Here is a 22,578-nt window from a genome sequence, read left to right on the forward strand (position 1 = left end):
CCCTGCACGCCAGCCGAGGGCATCGCCGCTTTCTGCAATCACAACGTCCCATGTCTTTGCACCGAGCTGCCGTGACCTGGCCAAACGTGCCCCTCCGTGCCTTTTCCTCAGTTTCTCCTGTTGCTTTTTTCTATACCCAGAGGAGGTTCTGCTCCTCCCGCCCTGGGAGCCCAGGGACAGGGCAGGGATTAGCAAAAGGGGCCGAGCAAGAAAGCAATCAGCAACGTCCCGAGAGCGTGGAGCCTCTAAAGGGGGCCCTGCACCCATCTGCCCCCAGGATCTTCCCCGCACAGGGCTCCACGTGCTGATGGAGAGACAAGGGTTGTGCAGGGAATCTCGTGTGAGGGAGAGCCCTGCTTCACCTCTCTTTGTGGCCCTCAGGTTAAGCAGCAGCCGCGGCACGGCTCTGGCCAGGCAGCTCCAAAACCCCCGGCCCCGTTAAGGAGCTGCGTGGCGGTGGTCGGAGGGGGCTGCGCTTCGCCTCTGCTCCCCCGGCAGCAGCGCGCTGCCACCGGCTCCTGCTCCCCCTCCCCAGGAGCACTCGCACCGAAAATGCACAGCGCTCTGGGACGTCTGCCAGGAAAACATAACAAAATGTAAACCAAAGCTTGCTCCCTAAAAGCGCAGCTTAGCCTGGTTTCTCTTACGTTTCTCCTTCTGCGCTGTCTTTCCCTCGATTTTTCTCCGTTCCCAGGGCTCAGGTATTGCTGCTGGAGCCCTGCTGCCTGCGGTGCTCTCCTGGCGCTGACGCCGCTCCCACTTCCCACCTCATGTCCGGCTGCAGGGTTATTTCTCCCCCATTTCCCTTCCCATTTCTTAGGGCTGGGGACTTGCACCAAGTAGGAACCGACCCAGCTTGGCTTGGCCCGGCCCAAACCTGTGAAATATCTCTGGTGGCTTTCAGAGCAAAGCAAACTGCTCCTTTGGCACTTGTAAACATCTCCTGGGCTCTCCGGGTTGCAGCACAGGGCCGGGGGGATCTGTCCCTCGTGCCCGCTGTGTCCTGAGGCCCAAGGGAGGGGACAGGGACTCCAGGCCTGGGGCACTTTAAAGCATGGCCCAAAACAGAGCCATTTGTCCCTGATGTCGGCCCAGCCCCGCGGCTCTCCCGGTGCCAAGCAACAGAGAAATGACTTCCAGGAGGGAGCGATCTCTGCGGCGGGGGCGAGGCAAGGCTGCCCCCGCTCTGCACCCCACATGTGCATTTTTCCAGAGCCCCCACTTAGGCGGGGGCTCCTTTCAAACGCCACAGCTTGTCAGAGCTCGTAAAGCGAGACAAAGGAGCGGCGGGGAGACGTAATGCAAGCTGAAGGGTGGCCGGGAGCAGCGGGGCTGGAAGGAGTTGGCGGTGAGGAGGGGGCACCGGCGGCCGGCGCGCTCTGCACCGCACAGCCCGCGCCGTGCCGGGGGTGTCTGGAGCTGAGCACAGCCCAACTGAGCTCAGGTTAAGTTACATACCTTGCTCCAGCAAGGCTCTGAAACGCTCAGCTGATTAGCAGCGTTTTCCATCGGCCCCTGGGAGCTGAGTTCAAGTTCCCAACAAGAGCGGAGACATAAGGCTGTGGGTGTTTTTCCTCCTTCCCCCCGTGCAGAGCTGGCAGCTCTCCTGCCTCTCTTATCTTTCACCAAACACAGCACAGAATGTTTTTTTTCCAGCATGCGAGTTGCAGCTGGAGGCCTGTGTGTAAATAATAAATGCATAAACAGCGAAGGAGCAAAGCGTGAGGCCATGGAAGAAACCTCCACGTAATTGGAAGGATGGTGTTCAGCGAGCGGGAGGGAGCGTGGCATTTTAAGTAGAATACAAATACATAAAGTAATACAAATAGCTAAAGTGGTCTCATCATTTGCTTATCCTGGGGAATGAAATTCTCCTCATGAGGTTCGCAGCCGAACTCAGAAGCAATTTGCCTTCAGTGCGGGGCACTGCAGGGCTGCTGGGCGTGCTGGGGAATCGCTCCGTGTTCCCTCGGCGCCCTGGTGCTGTCTGCTGCCAGGACACGGCCCCTGATTTGTGGCACTGCTCGGGTTCAGGGGGACTTCGTTCGCTGGCTCTCGCTTCCAGGGGATGAGGCATTCGGTGGTAGCAGGGAGTCTTGGTTTATACCAGTGACTGCACAGATATCTTCCTTTCTTAATGGAATAAACTAATAAAAGTTGACAATAGCATCTGTTCCCAGGGTTTGATCTGCATATAGATCAGGAATGCAGTGATTCCAGTAGGAGGAAACAAGATTTTGATGAAAGAAGATAAGACGGGGAAAAAAATGCCATCCGGAAAATAAAGGAAGGAAAGGTTGTAGCCGTGACAGCAATGGCAGATTTAAAAAAATTACATCCTTTAAATCATATTGATCTGGGAGAGCACCTGGGCTCTGTGCCCGCCGCACAGAACACAAAGCGTTTGCTCCTGCTGTTTGGCAGGGGGCTCCCCGTCCTGCCCCCGCCTGCGTTAGCCTGTGATCTCCCATTACCTCTGGTAGGGGAATGCCAGGCAGGGGGAGAGGCCGCTCTGTTTTGTGCTTTGTGTTTTTCCTCCTCCTGAGCAGCAAGTTCAAGGTGAGATGCAATATCGGACAGCCTGCCCGGTACTCGCCATGGGGGCTCACTCCAAAAAGCAGCTTGTTACAGCGCTGCTGCGCAGCAAGGAGCAGAGCGGGCCGGGCACGAGAGCTCTGCACCAGAAACCAAGGCAGGAACCAGCCTGTGGGTACTGGAAGACACAGAGCTGCTTTGTAGCTCAGATGGTCTCTTTGCACCGGGCAATTTCGTACAGACATTTCTGTACTTCTTGTTCAGTCCTAGAACGGTTTGGGTCCTGGAGAGGCGAGGTAGGCGTTTGCCCAGGCAGTCCTTCCCCTCTCCTTCCCTCCTCGCGCAGGGCCTGATCTCCCTCTGCTCCTCCGTGCCGGGGTTCCCGCAGGAAGCCTGGCAGGATCGGTGCTGCGGGTGGTGCCGATGCTCCTGCTGCAGTTTGTGCCCCCGTTATGGCTCCTGCAGCTCCCTGGGGTGGGCAGGGGGGGAAAGCCCCTGGTGGGCAGCAGGAGCGGGATGCCTGGAGGTGGCCAGGAAGGGAAGGAGCTGTGGGTCCATGGGTGAGCCAGCAGCCTGCCCTGCTCCGTGGCCACAGCCCTCTGACATCAGAAGCGTGCCCCCGACACCAACTGCATCATCGCGCAGAGGGAATGACCTCACAGGGAGGCAGCAGAAGAAACCCAGACACCAGGTGAGAGCTTCAGAAATATTGCGAGCATTTTCATGCAAATCTCCTTGGTGGTAAAGAATGAGGGGGGAGAGGAAAACATGGAAAAGTGATGTGTCGACAGAATTGTTTCTATGCAGAATATTTTTCAAAGACTTCAATAAGGGAGTATGCACAAAGAAAACACAGCTGCATCTTCATTCATGAAAGGAAGGAGGCTGGGCTTGTGGCTATCAATCTGTGCTGGGCGTGGGGTGAAACATCAGGGACAGATTGGGGCAGATAATATAAGTATTTTTCCGCAAATATTTGACTGTTCAGATTAGTTTGCTTTAGCTGCTTCTTCCCCCTTTTGTGTTCCCGCTCCACAAACATTAGCACTATCAACTTCTACTGGCAAGAGTGCTCTCAGTGGGAGACTTCAACAGCTGATTCATTGAGGGTTTGCAGGAAAGAGACTTTTGAAGGGAAAATTTGCATCGTGAGTGCTTTCCACGTTCAGCTAGCCGAGGAGCACAGACAACACCACAGGACTTTGGCGGCCAGTTGCAGCGTAGCTCCGAGAGTGGCGATGGAGCACAGGCTCGGGAAGCCCTGGCAGCCCCTGACCATGCAGAGGGGCAGGCACGGTAGTGGCAGTGCCGTGGCCCCCCCACGGCCCCTCCATGGGGGCCACTTTGGGGCTGGCCTGCCCAAACTAGTGGGGTGGTGCTGCCAAGAGGAGCACCGCGAGGTCTCGCAGTGCGGGGAGCTGGAGCTTGCCCGTGTCCTACAAGCAGACACCGCTGCAGCAGGGGCTTTAGAAACAGCCTGGCTTTGAGGAAGTGCTGACTAGAGATGAGACAAACATTTTCAGAGAAGCTTCCAGCAGTTCAGATGGCTATCTTGAACCCTTTTTGATCTTGAAATCACTCCAAAACCATGGCACAGAAGTTCTCCCATGACGTGTGCGCCCCATCGTGATTTTGCTGGAGTTGCAGACCCCAAGAATTGTTCCTGGCTTCCCAGCTCAGTGCTTTCATTTCTCATTCTGGGCAAAGCCTGGAGGAACAAAGAGGCCTGGGGGAAGAATATTAAATAGGATCTGCAGGCTTCTAAAAATGTCCTCGAGTGGAGGTTCATGACCCAAGCAATGGCTCAAGCTGTGGCCTGGGGAGGACGTTCAGACTCTGACTTTAACTTTCCATCCTTTTTGCTTTACTTTCAGCATCACATTGCTATTTGGGGAAAAAGCCTGTAATATTTTGCATCCAGCAGTTCTGGGATGCCTTCCTGGGCTTGCCTCACGTGCTGTTTGAGCACAGCAGGACACGGCACAGCCAGGCATGGCGCCAGCTCCGCGGCACCCCGCGAGGGGATGAGCAGCTCCCGTGGGGCAGGAGCAGGGCCGGTGCCATGGGGCCGATGCCCAACGCCTGGGCAGGAGGGAACGCACAAGGCGAGAGGGGTGTGCTGCTCCCGTTCATCCTCCCAAGTCTTTCTTGCGTCTTCTGTTTTTCTGCTCCTACTGTGCTTCCTTTGCCTTCCTTTATTCGCCCCAAACTTTTCTTCTTCGGAGCTATTTAAGACAGAGTTCCAAGGGGTCTGTACCATTTCTTTCAATTAACCTTCATATCAAAGAGATTGCTCTGTGTTCAGCAAGTGTTTTTTGGAGTAAATGCTAAAAAAAACCACTATCCCGATTTTTCTTTCTTTTTCTGTTATGCCTGGTGGCATCAACACATGCCTGTCACAGCTCTTTCATTCCTAGAGCAGCTCCATATCTAACACATATTCCTTTTCTTTTTTTTCTAATTTTAATTTTATTGTGCAGCCACTTATGTTTTTCTGCCTCCTTGTTCTGATTTCTTCAAAATGTTTTCTCTTTCTAAATTCCTACCCAATGGCAGCAGGAATCTGCCTGCGCTCAGGGGAAACTCTATTGAATTCTTGTCCGTTACTCGGAGAGCAATGTACTCTCTTTGAAGCCACAACAAAACTCCTGCTATAAACTGTGAAATATTCTCCTCTCCGAGTGCCCTCAGTGCCGAGCTCCTTAGCACCCCCGCAGCAGCACGGAGCCCACCCGCAGCCCCTCGCTGCTGGGGGATGCGGCAGCACACGAGGACGATGCCCAGGGAGCGGGGAAATGCCCCGCAGCAAGTCCCGGGACGCATCCGTCGCTGCGGGGAGCCCGCCGGCCATGCCGGAGCGTTATCCGAGCGGTGGCAGCTCCAGGCTCGTTAGGATACATAACATCGATCGTATTATTTATTTATTTGTAGTAAGGAAGCTGGCTCAGCCACTCGATGAGGAGCTGCTGAGCACTTTGGGGAGCCTGGCCGCAGCTCTGGGCACTGAATGACCCCCGCAGATCCCAACCACAGAAATCTGGCCCCGTGCACCCCAAAGTGTCCAGTCCAAGGGACCTCAGTTCCCATTTTGCTCCTGCAAAAGGTAGAAAGGGGTCCTGCCAAGGTAGAAAGGGGATAGAGGTCCTCCAAATCCTGTGGCATTGAACTCTGGCCAGCTCGCAGCCAGCAGCTCCTTGCTGCTGTCCCTCCACCTGGGACTGAAGCCAGCAGTTGAGGCAGAAAACGCACAATTTGGGCAATGAGATTGGAGCTGTTTCTTTCAGGTTAGGAGGTGAGTTCGGCACATCGCTGGACACAAACCCTCCTGACGAGGGAACACTGCATGGCTGTGCTTGGCAGCCCACAAGAGCTAAGGCCCCCGCTGTGACCGGGAGGAGCAGCCCGTCTCTGCTGCAGTCTTGGAAGTGCAGACAGGGAGAGCAGACGGAGGGGGTCACATCAGCACCCCCCAGCTTCAGGAGGTGGCCGAGGAGCCAGACTGACCCTTGCCGGCTCTCTGGGCAAGGCAGCCTCGCCTCGTGGCCGATGGAGATGACCCTGTCCTGGCTGAGCTCTCACGTACCTCACTGCACAGGGGCTTGGGCTGCAGACAGAGGCCGTTTTCATTTGTGGCGCTTCTTCACAGAGAGAGCCCTGCACGGGGCCAAGTAGCAATAATTACTTCTCTTCAAAGGCCTAGGTCTCTGGGCAATCTACCGTGGCAAAATTTTTGGTGTTTTTAATTAAAAGTTTCAGAAAGTTGGGCCTGTTAGGTCAAAGGAATTCTCTATTGCTCTGGCCCATCCTCTGCTTGGAAATTGTTTACCTGGGTATATTTTTCCCCTTTTTAATTAAAGCCGAGTTAAAACACAGGTTATTTGGAAGTGGAGATAATGACCATAAAACCCCATTTGCATTTTGTGTTCATTAGGGCTGAACTCTGTACCCTGTGCCGTGGGGCTGAGCCTGGCTCGCGGCAGCTCCGCACCAGCAGGGCAGGGGGACGGACGCGATGTCCCCACGGGGTCCTGTCCCCTCCTGGTGCCATGCCGGCTGCTCACACCAGGTCCTGGTGCAGAGGAGGAGGAGGTGCTCTCCCTGCCCCTGCACGGCATTTCTGTATGGGATATGGGCAGGGCCGAGGCAGAGCAAGCCGCACATCTTAAAAGCACAGAGCAGCACCATGTGCGTGGGGATGCAGGAACGTTTCCAGCTTTGTTCATCTGTTGGAGAGGCAGACTCCACGGCTCTGACATGGAGCATTTGTGCTCAGTCCCGGACTGCTCCCAAGAAACTGCTGCCACATTCATGAGAAAAAGAAAGAAAAATATAAAAAAGCTCCCTGCTAAGCTGCCCAGGCCCAAGCAGGTTTAAAAACAACAAGCTTTGAAACAAGGTTTGCCAGCACACACAGGACAGTGGCAGGAAGCCCCAGCCGGGTCCGTGCCCCACCACAGCCCCGTGGGAGCCACCGCGCTACGTGCCCGTGGTGCCACGGCGGCTGCGTGGGAACCGTGGCCGGGAGTGCGGGGTCCTGGCGGCTCTGCCCCCAGCTGCAGCCCCTGGCGAACCCACCCTGGAGTTCTGCTAACGATGTGGGATCGCAGGCAGCTTTGTGAAAGTAATTACTTTATTTGGGGTAAAAGGCGCATGTGAAAAAAAAAATAAAAAAATCCTACAGGCACAGAAAGCATTTCCGTTCGACTCGTGGAGCATCTCCCCGAATGCAGAACACATCGGCGGCTGCTTTTATTTGCAGTTCTGATCCCGGCGCTTGTGGGAATTAATGGCTGTAGGTTTTGAAATGCAATTATAGGCTTTGCAGTGGTAATTTTGTTTTTATTTCCCACTGCGTTTGCTGTTGCTCTGTGGAGAGGAGAGGCTTTAGTTAAAACTCATGTAGCACAAGCATACCTACAATTTGTTTGCTTTTTCTAGAAACTTTTTCCTTTCCCTTTGTGGGCTGCAGGTCCATGGGATGTTTTATTTCCGTCTCAACACAAATAAATGTCCGGGACCTCGATGGTTCGGCCTGGTAACAGGATACAGAAGCTTTCACCTCGAGGTCATTTCTTAAATCCGAATCAGGTCAGTAAAGACCGAAGGCTGCTGAACTCCATCAGAGGCCAGCCCCGGCACGGCATGGTTTGGGCGGCTCAGCACAGACGGGTGCTGCATGCCCACACAGAGCATTGCTGTGCCGGGCTGAGCAGGGCTGCTCGTGCCCTCTGGGGACTTTTGCTGCATGCCCCGAGCCCTGGGGCTGTGCCACGGGCGCTTGCATCCAGCAGCACCGGTGTGCGTGGCCAGGGGCTGTGCCTCCAGCTGGGAGGGAAAGGGGAAAGGCATCAGTTGCTCACAGTCACCTTTCTCCAGGAAGCTGATTGAATTGTTTGATTTCTGGAGAAAATTGATCAAAGCAACAACTGTCTGGAAATATTTTTTTTATTTGCAGATTTTTCACAAAGAGAAAAACATAAAGACTCAACACGAAAAATGCTAGAAAAAAAAAAGAACAGAGTATTGTGACAAAACAGAAGTGGAAAGCTGCCATTCCTGAATGGTCTGAAGACCTATTGAGATGGTTTGTTTTGAGAAATTGAAGAAACAGTTGTTTCAGGTCCAAGAAACAGTTTGGGAACTATTAGGTACAAACTTGGTGGTTGGTTAAGATTTCCACTTTTTCATCCCACTTAAGGATGGGAAATATCTTCAACATTTTCCTCAAAACATGGCCACAGTTAAGTAACCCTTGACTGCCCACACTGGCATCTGTGAAAGGAAGAGTCTTTAGTGACCACCATCAGCCGGTGTCTGCAGGGCACCTGGACCGAGCCCTGAGGTCCAGCAGTGACGGTCTTTGTGTAGCACCAGCGTGGCCCCAGCCCAAAAGAGCCATCAGAAATAACCAGTGGAATGGAGCAGACCAAAAGCTGAAAGCTGTTGGCTCGGAGGTTTTGCTCACACGTAGGCAGCAGGCTCAGCGTGGCCCGTCACTCAGGGGGGGATCACTTCCGCCCGGTATGTTTCTGTGCAATGGTTCTCACAGTCCCGCCAACCCAGAAAAAAACCATGCTGGAAACGTGCCCCAGGAAAGCCCTCTACTCACTAGTACCCTGCTATAAGGCAAGAAAACAGAAATCAGGATGGCCCGTGAGCCCTGCGGCCTCCCCGTCCCACGTTCCTCTCCCTAGGGACAGCGGTGGCCCCGTCCCCACAGCTGGTCACAACCCTGGTGCTGCGGGGTCGGGACCGTCCCCTCGTTACCGGAGCACGCTAACTGCTGGCAGCGCGCTGCGCGGCGCCCGCCGCCTGGCAGGTACTTTGTGCTGGATTAATCATGCATTACCCAAGCAGTAATTTGTGATGGTATTGAACATGTCACAGCCCTGGGAGGCACCGAGAGCTCAGCAACTTCATTATGTACCTCGCCAAGCGACACGTGCTGAATGAGCAAACGTCTCCACATCCGTGAGCATCGCCGCTCCCTTGCAGGGAGGAGGAGAGACAGGAGAGGGAGGGAGCACGACAGGGCTCCAACATGAGGGAAACAGCAACAACAACTAAACACCACGAAGGGAGGGGAACAGATGAAGAATGAGCCAGGAGTGGGAGGCAGGTGGGGTGGGCAGGGCTCTGCAGCTCCCTTGCTCGTTCAGTAGGTGCTCAAGGGCTGCGTGTTCCCAGACAAGCTCCTAGGCTGAAGTTCTCAGCACCGCGCTCATTAAGCGGACCCTGCGGTGCACTTCCCGTAATAGCTGAACAAAGTACAGCAGCACTACTCACTGCTGTTAGGAAAAGTCTCTCAAAAACGGGCTTTTGAGGAGCAGAGGGGGTGGATGCCCAGGCAGCCCGTGCCCTGCAGCCGAGCAGCTCTGTGGCTCTCAGCGTTGACGGGCAGCGTGCCGCCTCTGCAGCAATGCTAACTGCATCGCCTGAAGGACCACGTGCACCTCACACCTCTTGGTGCTGTTCCAGCAGTCAAGCTGAACGCAAGAGAAAGGAATTAAAGAATGAAAAGTGGGAGGCAGGGAGAGGGAGCGATGCAGGTTCTTGGCACTTAGTGTAGCGTGCACAGGGACAGCCAGCGCAGAGCCGTCTCCAGCCGTTTGCTCAGGGTGCATCGGCACGCTGCGAGGGGAACATCCTGATGTGGGTGTGATGCTGGAATTCCTCCTGGGTGAGGTTCAACCCGAGCACCACGCTCAGCCTGGCCGGCCGGTGGCTACCACCTTGTCAGACACGTCCACCTGCCACCCAGAGGGCTTTAAAAACAGCCGAGGCAGAGGCTTTGGGGCAGGTGAAGCCCTGTTCCCCTCCTCTGCATTGCTTACTGTGCTCCTCCCCGGCGCTGTCTCCCAGCATTTTCATGCCTGTCTGTCCCGGCGTCCTATCGCCCAGTGCAGGCAGCTCCCCGCTGCAGGCAGCCTGCAGTGCGGGCACCGCTACCTGGCCCTGCTCCCGCTGCCCCAGCCTTTACAGACATTATTCATATTTTTTTATTGTTTTCTTGTGCTGTCCTAGCAGTGGCAGCATGCAGTGGCTGTTCAATGGTCAATAATTCAAAAAAATAAATAAAATAAAAAAATATAGATCATTCATTGTCAAGACAACACCAATGAGACAATATTTAGTTTTTATGCATGAGACAAAATGATAATATTTAGTTTTTATATACCAGAAAACTAAAAATAAGCGGTTTTCATACAGGACCCTGTAGCACCCTCCTGCCAGCCCTCTCGCGCGCTCAGCCTGAGCTGCTGCATGTCTGTGAGCTCGGGGCAGCGGGTGCAGCCCCCACCGAGAGACAGAGCATGTGCATGGGAGCAGGAGGGACCCTGCAGCACGGCTAAGCATGAGTAAAAAAAATAGATATTTATGGAAAGTTGTGGCAGCACTTAGTGAGTTGCAGTATTTTACAATAGGTTATGAAATGTAACAAATATATGCACATACACACACACTCCAATGCTTAAACCCCTGGGGGAAGTGTGTGCCTTGGTGTGCCGGGGCTGCAGCCCTGGCTGGGGTGTCGCAGGCTACCCCGAGGCTCGAGGACCCGCAGGGGACACGCAGCAGAGCCACCGAAAGCTTCAGCAGGTAATGGCCTCCTCTGTTTTCCAGCTCACAACTAAATAGTCTTGTCTTGTTAGCACTGTCCTGGTAATGAAAAACCAATACTGTCCTTGTTTCGTGCATTGCTGCTCTCCAACCTCGGGCGCCGTGCCGTGCCTGCCACCTCTGCTGAGCATTTCTGCGCGCAGCCCGCGGGTAAGGGCAGCGCAGGCAGGGGCAGGGGCAGGGGCAGGGGGCTCCCGAGCCTGCCGGGGGGCTCGGCACCTCCCGGTGGGTCTGCGGGGACCTGCTCCTGGCTGGAGGGCAGAAATGACAAATGCACACTTCTCCAGCCGGTGTGCTGCCTTCAACTGGTGGGTTTTTAAGGTTCAAAGGCTGTTTCTTTTCTCCTCTGCTGCTTAAAATAACAGGGTCAATGTATACACACTCCTCATAATAATGATAATGGGGGCTGCTGGAGAAACGCAGCCTCCAGATGAACTCAAGACACAGACAATCAACTGGAACTCAGGGGTAATTTCGGTTTCTGATCAATCTAAAATCATTTTGACCCAAGGTATAATTTAAAATGTTCCTACCTCGGTTATTATAGCCCCAGGGCACTGTTGGTTGTTTTCGCTCACTCGCCTGCTTGTTCTCTCTCTCTCTGCTTATAAGATCCAAGGAACAGTTTAATGAAAAATGAGTGTGTGGCTGGAGGGGTCAATGGTTAGTCATTCTGGATCCTTTTAAAAAAATCGGGTAGGATTTAGTCGTGTTCTTTAAACAGGGGTTTTCACACTGGAGCAGACTTGCAGAAAGAGAAAAGTGTTTATTCACCAGGCAGCTCTCCTGGCCTTCTTCATCGCTTCTTGTGTCCCAGTTTTCTCTCTGTCACCCCACAGCATCGTGCCCTTGGCCCTGAGGAGGGATCTCCTGGAGGTGCCCACGGTCACTGGCCTGACACCGCCGGTGGCAGCGGAGGTGGCAGCTCCGAGCCACCCCCCTCCAAGCCCAGAGACCGCTGGATTTCCAGGGAATGCACCAAAAATAAAATCCGGCTGAGTGCGGATAAGAGCCAGCCAGGGTGGGACCCCCTCCCCCAGAGCTTCCAGGCATTCCCGCAGGGACAGCAGCCCCCTTTTGGGCCCGGGAGGGATGTTTTGAAGTTGTGGTTTCTCTGCGCCTTGTCCTCTTTCAGCAGCAACAGGGTGAAATCTTTTCTGAGAAATAATCAAACCCCTGGGGCTGTGCCAGAGGACCAGCTGCTCCTCCTGTCCCCCTCCTGCCCCCGCCGGCCCAGACTTTGCGGGGCTGCCTCCCTCCTGACGGAAGGCGCAGCTCGGTGGGAAACGCCAAGGCAAGGTAACGAGGATGTGGCTAACGAGGGAGCCAATAAAGTGAATCAGCACAAAGCGCGCCGGCGGGCTGGAGCTGGGGCGCAGCGGATGCTCGGTGGAGGCACGGAGGGTTTAAGGATGTCAGAGCGAGCGGTTGGCAGGATAATTATTGCAGGCAGAAAACAAAAGAGAGTGACAATTTTCCTGTGGATGGATTCAGCCCTCATGCTTCTTAATTCCCATTGAACAAAGAGCTATAATTGTTCTCAATAGCGAGGAGGGGAAGAACCTAATTTCCAATGTGAGTCAGAGAAGCTTTCAAGCAGAGGGTGGGTGGAAACTATTTATAAAGGACCATTAGGGAAAATCTGATTTCGACGCACAGTAAACAGAACACAGAAAAAAAAAAAAAACTATTTATATTTGAGTCTGGAAAGCATGTCCCCTGCCGCACAATGTAACGGCGTCCACGATGCAGCCCCTGAATGCTAACACTGAGGGTTCGCCCCTCGGCGCTGCTGAAGGTTGTGGTGTATTTCTGTCCTTCACAGAGCTGGCAGAACAATGCCTTCCTCCCAGGCATGCATTTCAAACAGCAAACAAACAAAACGTGAATTTGCTCTGTCCTTTCTGTGTTGCCTTCAGAGAGAAAAAAAAAAAAAAAAAACCAATTGGTTTTGTTTGGCCAAAATTTGCAGAAAGCAAACACCCAAGTGAAGTGCCAAAGTAACTGCAGGACTTGTGCTCCCAGTTCACTCCACATTTGTTTGCACAGATAAACCTGCATCCTTCTGCAGTCAGATTTCATGCAATACCCGCCATTCTCTATTCCCAGCATAGACACACACACACAAACCCCTCTAAAAATAGACTGAAGAAGAGTTAGAATCCAGCCATTGGCTCGTGAGGGCATAGGGTTGTAATTCAGAAGGCTTTCCTTGGAATTAACTGATTCCTGGGGGTCACAGACCTGGATCACGGTGTGCTGGGAGCCCTCTGCTCCTTCAGGGACACCTCCAGCTGACGGCCAGGTGCCACAGTGGCCGCCTAGCACCCTGGAGGCACTAGGGCAGGGTGGTGGGATGTGTGATATATAACTCCAGATATTCTCTCCTAGTGTAACATGTGTCTTCCAGCCAGCGGGAAGCACTTCAGACCCGGGATATTTCTCCATGAAGTCACCCTGCTGAGCCTGGCTAACCCTGCATGCACATTTCTGGGCTGGAAGGGAAAGACGTCACTGCGTAACGTGCTACCAGGAACCGGGATGTGGGCAGCAAAAGTCCTGCTGTCCCAGGTGAGTAAAGCAGCCTCCCTGCTCTCGGTGCCTCAGAGCAGGAATGGGCTTCGTGGGCACAAACCAAGGCTGAGCAAAGTCGGGAAGGGCTTGGCCAGGATAGCAGGGACACAAAATGAGCCGAATGATAATCTACTGATTAGTCCTGGCTAAGCACAATCTGCTAGATATCAACTTAACAGCTATCTGGCACGTTTCCTCTGCTGCTTTCAGAGCACTTAACCAACAGCTTTAGTGGATTTATTCCTGTTTTATGGGTCGGCCGATGGAAACCAGCGAGCAGAAGTGACCACAGCTCTCCTGCGAGCCTGTCTCCGTGCCAGCAGCCCTTTCTGCCCGCCGCCCTGTCCTCGGTTCTGCCTCTCCCCGTGCTGGTGCTGATGACTGGATGACACGGGCCCCGTCTGCGGAGCAAACCGCAGCTGATGGGATGTCTGCCTCCCCGCCGGCTGGTGCTCCCCCGGCCCGGGCCATGAAAGAGAGAGCTGTTCCCCGCGCGATGTACTTTGTGTGCGTGCAGACCTGATTTATATCTCTTCCAACAAGCTGTTCGTTGCTATCATGAGCCAACAGGACCCATAGGGTGTTACAAGACATATTACATGCAGCCAAGAGCTTTAATCCCCCTGGGGGAGTGATTACAAACAACTACACACGTCCCAGAGTTGCTTAATCACTGTTAAGAAATTTCTTTATAATCTGAGTAAATTACTTTAATTACTTGCAACTACCAATTAGCGTTTGAATGCTTCCACTGAGAAGTTTGCAGGCATTAATCTGCTCCCTTGGAATGTTAAATCACCGGCTGGAAGATGGCTTTCGTCTCGGCAGCAGGCAGCAGGCTGCCGGCCGGAGCGGAGCAGCCAGCCCCTACCCGGCAGGCCCCTCTGCGTTATTTATTTAGTGGCTGGGAAGGGGAGCGCAGCCCTGCCCGAGCCGCAGCAGCTGCAGGAATTTGCCAGGTCGCCTGTGCTGGGAGCAGGAGGCGCCGCGTGGCCCGCGCTGCCCGCGGGGCTATGCTGGGCAGCACGGAGCTCGCTGCCCGCACGCAGCCCTGGCTCTGACTTAGAGCAACCCTCAGACCTGGAGAAGTCAGCATCTCGGTCTGAGCTTGCTTGTCTGACCGCTTTCTCAACTTCACTGCTATGGAACAGATTCAAACCACTTTTTTTCTTTGATATTTAGTCCCGGGGTGGCCGCGCTCGTCCTCTTTCTCCCTGCTCATTGCTAGGAGCGTGCTGGTGTGAGGAGCGCGGGCAGGAAACCAAAACGCCCTCCGTGGCACTCCGGAGGCACGGCTGAGGAGCAGCTGCCGCGGCAGCGGGGGGCAGGCGGCCTGGCATCGGCTGAGCGCCGGACCAAGGCTCCCAGGGTCAGGATGCTCCCCGAGCTGCGGGGAGGAGAGGTCGAGGCAAGGGGAGGCTGCAGCCCTGAGGCAGCTGGGGAAGGGCGTCGAGAAGCAAGACGTCACGTTGGGAAAGGCTCCTGCACGGTCAGAGGGCTGAGCGGCAGGAGGGAGGATGGCACAGACTCTGTTTGCCTTCACCTTCTCGTGGGCTGTGCTCTCCTCTGGAAGATGTCGATGAGATCAGGTTCTCCTCACAATGTGAAGCCCACTGAGTCAAACATGTCAGCTCTACAGAGCATCGGAGACCTTGATAACTGCATAAAGGCAGTTTCTGTAATTTATGTTAAGAAAGAAAGAAAGAAAGAAAGAAAGAAAGAAAGAAAGAAAGAAAGAAAGAAAGAAAGAAAGAAAGAAAGAAAGAAAGAAAGAAAGAAAGAAAGAAAGAAAGAAAGAAAAAGAAAGAAAGAAAGAAAGAAAGAAAGAAAGAAAGAAAGAAAGAAAGAAAGAAAGAAAGAAGGAAAGAAAGAAAGAAAGAAAGGAAAGAAAGAAAGAAAGAAAGAAAGAAAGAAAGAAAGAAAGAAAGAAAGAAAGAAAGAAAGAAAGAAAGAAAGAAAGAAAGAAAGAAAGAAAGAAAGAAAGAAAGAAAGAAAGAAAGAAAGAAAGAAAGAAAGAAAGAAAGAAAGAAAGAAAGAAAGAAAAAGATCACAATGTCTGTGACACTGGTACGCACCAGCCCTGCTACCAAGGTGAAGTTTTGGCTTCCCCCATTTGAAATGGCACACCCGACACTGACAGGAAATATTTAAGTCCACTGGAGCTGACAAAGACTGATTTCCTGCAGTCCTGAGTTCTGTCATCATTTTTTTGGGATTGGCCAATAGCTTCCCAAATTGCTGGGGAAAGGAACAGGGTGGGAGGCCATAGATGATATCAAGGCAGACAGCGTGATTGCCTAAGCCCTCTTTTCATGGGAACCCAGACTAAAAGTGGAGTTCAGTGCCTAGGGAAGGGGACTAGGAGTCAAAACTGTTTTTTTCTGCTTCCATTTAGCATGACTCATGGTATGTTTTGAGGACAGCTTTCTCGTTTGTGCATTTCAGTTTCCCCATATATACACTAGCCATGTCATCTCCCCATTTTATGAACCACTTTAAGTGCTGGTTCTGGAAGTGGCACCACCAAAGCTACGGGCTTTGTCCACTTGTGTGGCCCATGCCAAGCGCTCCCGTTCTGCAGAGACCAGCTTCTCTTTCAGAAGATGCTTTTCCTCCCCCCGCCCCCACGCAGAGACATGCATACACATACGTCCCAAATGTATGCATTTCGTAGGTGATAAATAAGCGCTGCCAGCCCTGAGTAGGGAGGGCTGTTTTGCTTGTTTGGATTTAAATAAGACTTTGCAGGAGTGATCCATCTGCAAGAGCTTCATGCAAATTCCTTTCTGAGACAGTCCCCAGGCTGAATCACCGATCCCCTGGGCATTTACTGCAGGGGCTCCATCCTGCCCCTGGGACCGGCCGCACTGCCTGGCCAGCCCCGCTCCGGCCGGGTCCTGTGGGCGCTGCTGACACCCCTGCAATCCTTCCCGTGGCTTCCCCCTCCTGCCCTGTCGGAGGCGTGTGGAAAACGTCTTGTGGTTGACCAGACGGGGATTTTCGTACACAGCTCGTAAGGTCAGGAGGGTTCTTCCCATGCCCTGAAGGACACGAGCTCTTGCAGGAGGTTTTCCGTTCAACTCCAAACCCTACTCGTCCATCATCTGTGTCCGCGGGCACCTTGCTCAGCTCCCCGAAGGCATTTCTCACCCAAGTGCCGAGTCTGCGCCCTGGGCACTGCTGAGGACCTCCGGATGCACCACGCCGTGTCACCGGCAAGTCAGCGAGCACAGGGCTCTGCATGCTCAGGTACCTTGGGCTGGGTGCTCGCATGTGCCTTTGCAGGGTAGCAGTGGCAGTCCGTGACCAGGAGCACAGCTGCGTGCTGTGTTGTGAAACACCGCCAGGCATTACAGGAAAGTTCAGGTCGCCAGACGGATCCATGTCACTGCAACCAGGGAAGCTCATGGTCAAACTGGAGGAGGCAGCGCCTGATCTTACAGCACACAGCAATGGCAAACTAGCTTCAGTGCTTGGAGCCTTCTTTGTTGCGTCTCTAAGAATGAATATTTTGGATTTTTTGATGATTTTTTTTCCTTTTTCTTGGAGAGAGACAACTATTTGTTTTTTGACATTGAGGAGGGAGCAGCAGTGGCTAGCAGCACGTCAGCCTGACAAGCAGTGTGATCCTCGCTGGAGGATCTGCATGCCAGGCCCCTCAGTTCCTCTTTATGACTCTCAAACCCGTATCACTCAGAGAATGATATTCTTACTTCTTCAAATACACCCCTCAGGGCAGATGTCACCTTCGTATCAGCGTGTGAAGCTGGGGGTGCAGGCACGGAGGCTCACCCACGGCACGCTGCTGTCTCTGACACACCTACACACACACGGAGCTAAATTTACCCCTCGCATATTCCTGAGAAAGACTGAAAGGTCTCAGATGCTATCAAATATAATTCCCTTGCGTGCCCAGGCAGCACACGCACACGTGCACACTTACGCATAACACAGACTTGTGCACTTCTAGACGAACATTTGTGTCGGGGGGGCAGGTCCAAGCCCCCTGCCTGCCCCTGGAAAACTTTCTGCCAGGGGAAAGCATGAATTAGAGGATCTGGGAAGAGCAGGAGCGTGGCCAAGTCCAGGGCCAGGTCTGGAGCTGGCGCCGAGAAGCCCTCTGTGGCCGTCCTCCCTGCGAGCCGGGGCTGCTCAGGCAGGAGCTGGGCTGGGCTGCCCGGTGGCTCGGACTTCAGAGCCCTCGCCCAGGCTGTGTTTATCCGTTGTGATACTTTCACATGAGAAACAAATAAAGGCTGATGATATCTCCTGCAAGAAAAAACCAAGGTTACTCCCCTGACCTGATTAATGCAAATAAACTGAATGGAGTCCTGTCGCCCGGGGCTTGCAAATTTAATATCTGTTAAACTGATTCATTTCATGCTGTTTTAGCCTCTCGCCCTGTGACTGCAATTACCTCTGATGGTCTCTCCAGGCTCCCGGTGCCTGCTCCCCCCAAGCCTCACGTGAAGCACTTTGGGTTGGGTTGGGTTGGGTTGGGTTGCTGTTTGGATTTTTTTCTACTTGTGGTTTAATTTCCTTTGAGTTTATTAATTATGGCTGGGGGCGGGGGGCAGGCAAGTTTAGATAATGCTTCCTCTTTGCACAGAGTGGTACTTCAGCCCTGCGATTCCCCAGTTGTTGGCAGCCCCAGGATGGGCTGGAGGTAGTGGGGCCAGCTGGGGCGGTGGGAGAAGGATGGGGATGGGGATGGGGATGGGGATGGGGACGGGGACGGGGATGGGGATGGGGATGGGGATGGGGATGGGGATGGGGATGGGGATGGGGATGGGGATGGGGATGGGGATGGGGATGGGGATGGGGATGGGGATGGGGATGGGGATGGGGATGGGGACCCCTTCCTTCCCTGTCCTGCCTGGGAGCTCATCTCCTCTGCATCACTCTCATGGGTTTGCCCTGCATTTCCTGGCTGGCTTCACCTACACAAAGCAACTGCTCGGCAGGAGGCTCAGCAAACGTCTCAAACCATTTGGTCAGAACAGGGGCCTGGGTGCGTGGTGCTGCTCTCATGTGAGATGCTCTGAACCCAGGACCCGGTGCTACCAGCAGTACCCCGCACAAGGCGAGGATCACGCTTTATTCCAACCCCAACCCCAACAAGTAGGATCTGCTTTCATATCTTAGTTGAGCAGCAAAAGCCTGGTGAGAGTAGCAGGTTGGTTTGTTCGGTGGAGGCAGGATTTCTTCCCCCAGCAGCTCTTCAGGAGCTCTAAACCCGCGGGTGAATCCCCAGCCTGGCAGCACTTCTGGCAGTGCAGGGGAGCGGAGGACCGGGGCCGCGTGCGGGTGCATGAGGGTTAAAAGTGGAAGGGAGCAAGCGTGAAAGCGAGCGCGGTGTGAGCATGAAAGATAAATGAGGCTGAGGACGTCAGTCGGGTTTCACTTCACTTTTCATCTAACTCACCAGTGAGGGAGCACTCAGTGAGATTAAAAGGGAGCCCCCTCAGGCGGGCGGGGGGCCGGGTGCGTTCACAGCCCGCCGGCAGCGCACCGCCGCGGGGTGTCACCTCGGCAAGGACTGCGCCGCACGAGGTGCTCCGAGGACCAAAGGCACTGCAGGGCTGGGCCTGCCCAAGCTCTCAATGCCCTGTGTGCCCATTCCCATGGGACAGGGCGGCAGGAGGCCCTGCCTGGCCCCCCAGCCCGGCGTGGAGCCCCACGGCTCTGGGCACAGCCGGCTGCCGCAGCCCCGGTGTGGGCACAGAAAGGTGATTTCGGTGCTCGGCATCCCTGGAGTTTTTCTGAGACGTGTCGCTCCCCGGGAGATGAAAGATGGCCAGATAGCTCCACTTCTCTCTTTCCACCCCTAGGAAGCATTTAGGCTGTGAAAGTACAGATAAAAGCTGAAATACCAAGTGCGCTCTCTCAGGGCTGGCAAGCCGGAATGCGAAGCAAATGAACTGATTTACCTCCTTAAACAAGTAAGAACAACTTCATTGCCAAGCCACTGCCATAGCAGCCTCGTTGGGGATGCTGGTGCTGAGCAGCACCACATTTCCCCAGGCCTCCTGCTGTCTCTTTGCTGCCTGCTGCAGGGCCGGGCAGGCTGCTCCCTGTGCCCCGTGTCCCCAGCACCTCGCGCCCAGTGGAGCTGAGCCGGGCACCGCTGCAGGAGGGCATCCACAGCCCCCTGCGTGTGCCCAACCTGTGCCGAGGGTAAGCAGGGCTCCCACCCGCCCCGCTGCCAGCCTGCCTTTCAGCGGTGCAAAACGCATTTTAAAGAGAAGAAAAGCGCACCCGTGAATGGCCCTTTATAATTCATGAGCGGGGCTCCCAACGACAGCTTGCACCCTCTCTGTTTGCTTACATCTTACTTTAAGTCTAGAGCTGTCAAGGGAAGTGAGAAGAGAAGGATGCTGACTTCCCGAGCGTGCACACGCACACACACGTGCATGCTCACACACCCCGTCGCACACCCTTCGGTTTATTTTGCAGTCCTTGTTTAGTTTCAGACACTGGAGCTGCCAATCTCGCTGTGTTTTTAGTGCCTCTGTGCTGAGTCTGTCATGATGCCTTAATGGCTGTATCACCTTGTGAGGCTCTCAGACATCCTTAGCTCCTTTCATCAGCTGTGGGAAACCTGCCAGCCTCTGACAGGTTCTTCCAAACAAATCACAGAGCGATTTCAAGCGGGAGATGTGACCGGCGATCTGGCGAGCGGCCAGGCGCTGGGGCACGCACATCCAGCGGCGCTGGGCACTGAGCACCCCCAGGACACGCAGCAGCCTCCTGCGGCCTCTCCCCGGGGCCGGGCTGCATTTGCCAGGGGCCGTGGTCCCGGAGCCCCAGCTCCATGGTCCCAGAGCCCTGTCTGCTGTGGGCTCGGGAGCTGTGGTGAGCCCGCTGGAGTGCTTCTGGAAACAGCGACGGACACGGTATTTCATCATTTTGGGGCCCAGACTGTCTCTCCTGCACCAACAAGGGAACTATTTGTGTGGTTCAAAGACTTATTCATTCTGTTGTGCTTTTTTTTTTTTTTTTTTTTTTTCCAAACCACCCACTTCAAGTTTTGGGTGAAGGTTCAATTTCATTTTTCTTATTCCCAGCTCATTTGCCCATCCCTAAAACAAACATATTAGAGCAAGCACAGGGGGAGAGGGTATATTAATCAAACCAGAGGGTAGGTGAACTTAATGCAAACAGAGAATGACAATGCACGGAGTATTTGCATAATCCAGTGAGAAAGCTTTCTTCCTGAAAATGCCAAAGCTACTGGCATAGAGAAGTATGGGTCTGAACAGGAACTCTGGTCCTGAGCAATTGCAGACTTTGGGGGTAATAAATCAGGGATCTGGGTAAAAAATGTAGTGGTTCCAGCATGCTTTCCAAAGTTTGCATTTTGTTTGCTTTGATAGAGGGCCCTATCCTGCCTGCTTTGAAGTTAATGGCCAAGCTCCCTTTGATTGCAGCAGAAACAAGCCCGGGCCTGAAGAACAGGTGCTCGAGTCGGAGTCGCAGCGGAGACCAGGCTCATCAGCAATCAGCGCTGGTTTTATGCAAATGCTGCCAAATGAGGAGAATTGTCTTGCCAGCTGATACAACCAGAACAAAGCCCCAAGCACCAGCAGAGGGTAACGTATGCAATTTCAGGGCTAAGAAGTCCAGGGAGAGATTTAATAGCAGTTGGCATTTTACAAAGGAAATAGCTATTCCTGCACAGGGATGATTAGAGGTATATATTAAAGCGCGGTTTTTTAGGAGCGCGCTGGCTGGCACTCCCCACTTCTGGGTGACCTTGGTCAAGTTGTTTCACCTTGCTCCTGCTTGGTTTTCTGCTGAGCTCCTTCCTCAGCGGGATAATTCTCCCTGCTTCACAGATGGGAAGTGGCTGCATTTGTTGATATTTGTGGGCAGTTTGACTTTCCCTAAGACAATATATTAGAGGAAGGGGAGGAAAATAGAGGTCCAAAGGGGATCCTGGCCTGGCAGGGGATGCAGGACATGTAAGGCTGTGTCCACCTGTGCCAGTTGCTGCTAGGGTGAGGAGGATGCAGAAAATGTCAAGGAGGAAGCAGCAGGAGTCACGCACAATTGGTGCTGAAGGATTTGGGTCTGTTTAGTCTGGGGAGGTCTGAGACAACGGTCTTTAAATACATAAAATGAGTCTGAAGAAGAGAGGGAGTAGATTGTCCTATCCGTCAGGGACCTGTAAATAATGGACTTGGGTGACAGCAAGGGAAAGTCAGGTTAGACACTGGAAAAAGCCTTGTAACGGGGGTGCTAGCACAGCCCAGGGAGGACAGGTCTGCACCCGGGGATGAGCCAGGAGGAGGGAATCAGACGGCATTAAACCAGGCTGGGCCTGCGGCTCCGCAGCCACCGGGGCTGTGTCCCGGGGACGGCGCAGGGCAGCGGAGGAGCTCCGCTGGCGTGCGATGGATGGATGGAGCCAAACCCGAGCCCGGCTCCCAGCACTGCCCCCGTTTTCTGCGTGCAGACCGAAGGCAGGGCTCACGCGGGAGCCGCGGCACATGCCTGAGCACAGGGCTGGAGGCAGCTGCCCGTCCGGCCCACAGTAAGGCACAAGTGGGTAATACCATATGTTTCCTTCCCCTGTAATTTTATGGCTGAAGGTATTTGATCAGACCGGTTGTTCACTAACCATCTGTCCCCTGCACAAATACAGCTGATTCTTGTTATAACTCTCTGATGGCGAATGCCCTTCTCCGGCGCGGCAGGAGCGCGCTCAGGTTAACTGCGTCCCAGCCATTTCGGAAAATGCTTCTCGTTTTAAGAGCCGGGGCTGTCACGCGTGCACATGAATGGCAGCCGATGTCTGTGCTGATTACAGTGGGAGGATATTTAAAGCCCATTCTGCAAATCAGTGCCTTGGATACTAATATAAGTAACTTAAAAAAAAAAAAAAAAAAAAAACAGAAAGAAAGGAAAGCGAGGAGATAAAAACCCCGTCATTTACATTTCTAAGGAATATGAAATTGTGCTTTTGAAAAAAAGCAATTTGTAAACTTTAGATAGCAGCAAATTCCTTGTTTTTTGGATACAATACCAGCTTTGCATATGCACTGAAAGAAAGAGGGAGAGAAAATAACCCTGAAGCATCCTGCCCACTGCATTAGCTTTTAAAATAAAACCCATTTATATATAAATGTTGGCTTTTTTCCCAGTCTCTGTAGAAAAGCTTTTCTATATTAAATGCTACAATGAATTAAATTAACCATAATGATTTCTTTGTGAATGGAAACCCTTTTTCCTGTGTGACATGTTTTTGATCATTTTTTTTTCCCGGTTACAACAAGCCGTACTCCTATCAAGCCGAGGATTTTGTTTGTTCTGCTATTTGCACAATGCAATACAATTATTATTTGC

General features: G+C 53.4%; 2 long non-coding RNA genes across 4 annotated transcripts; both read left to right on the top strand.

The window, feature by feature from the left end:
- The first annotated feature begins 2,843 nt into the window (after window positions 1-2,843).
- Window positions 2,844-10,372, top strand: LOC310880739. Its single transcript, XR_014571875.1, has 3 exons — window positions 2,844-7,327; window positions 7,505-7,623; window positions 7,991-10,372. It is a non-coding gene; the product is annotated as an uncharacterized lncRNA (long non-coding RNA).
- Window positions 10,373-10,518: 146 nt separating this feature from the next.
- LOC310880700 lies at window positions 10,519-17,587 on the top strand. 3 transcript variants are annotated; one of them, XR_014571856.1, is made up of 4 exons: window positions 10,524-10,635; window positions 11,792-11,955; window positions 13,067-13,227; window positions 13,441-17,587. It is a non-coding gene; the product is annotated as an uncharacterized lncRNA (long non-coding RNA). The 3 variants fall into 3 exon arrangements; XR_014571854.1 differs by lacking the exon at window positions 11,792-11,955 and having other exon boundaries at window positions 10,519-10,635; XR_014571855.1 differs by lacking the exon at window positions 11,792-11,955 and having other exon boundaries at window positions 10,520-10,635; window positions 13,048-13,227.
- Window positions 17,588-22,578: the final 4,991 nt, after the last annotated feature.

The sequence above is a fragment of the Anser anser genome (assembly GCF_964211835.1).
Source record: "Anser anser genome assembly, chromosome: 13".
Classification (NCBI taxonomy): Eukaryota; Metazoa; Chordata; class Aves; order Anseriformes; family Anatidae; genus Anser; species Anser anser.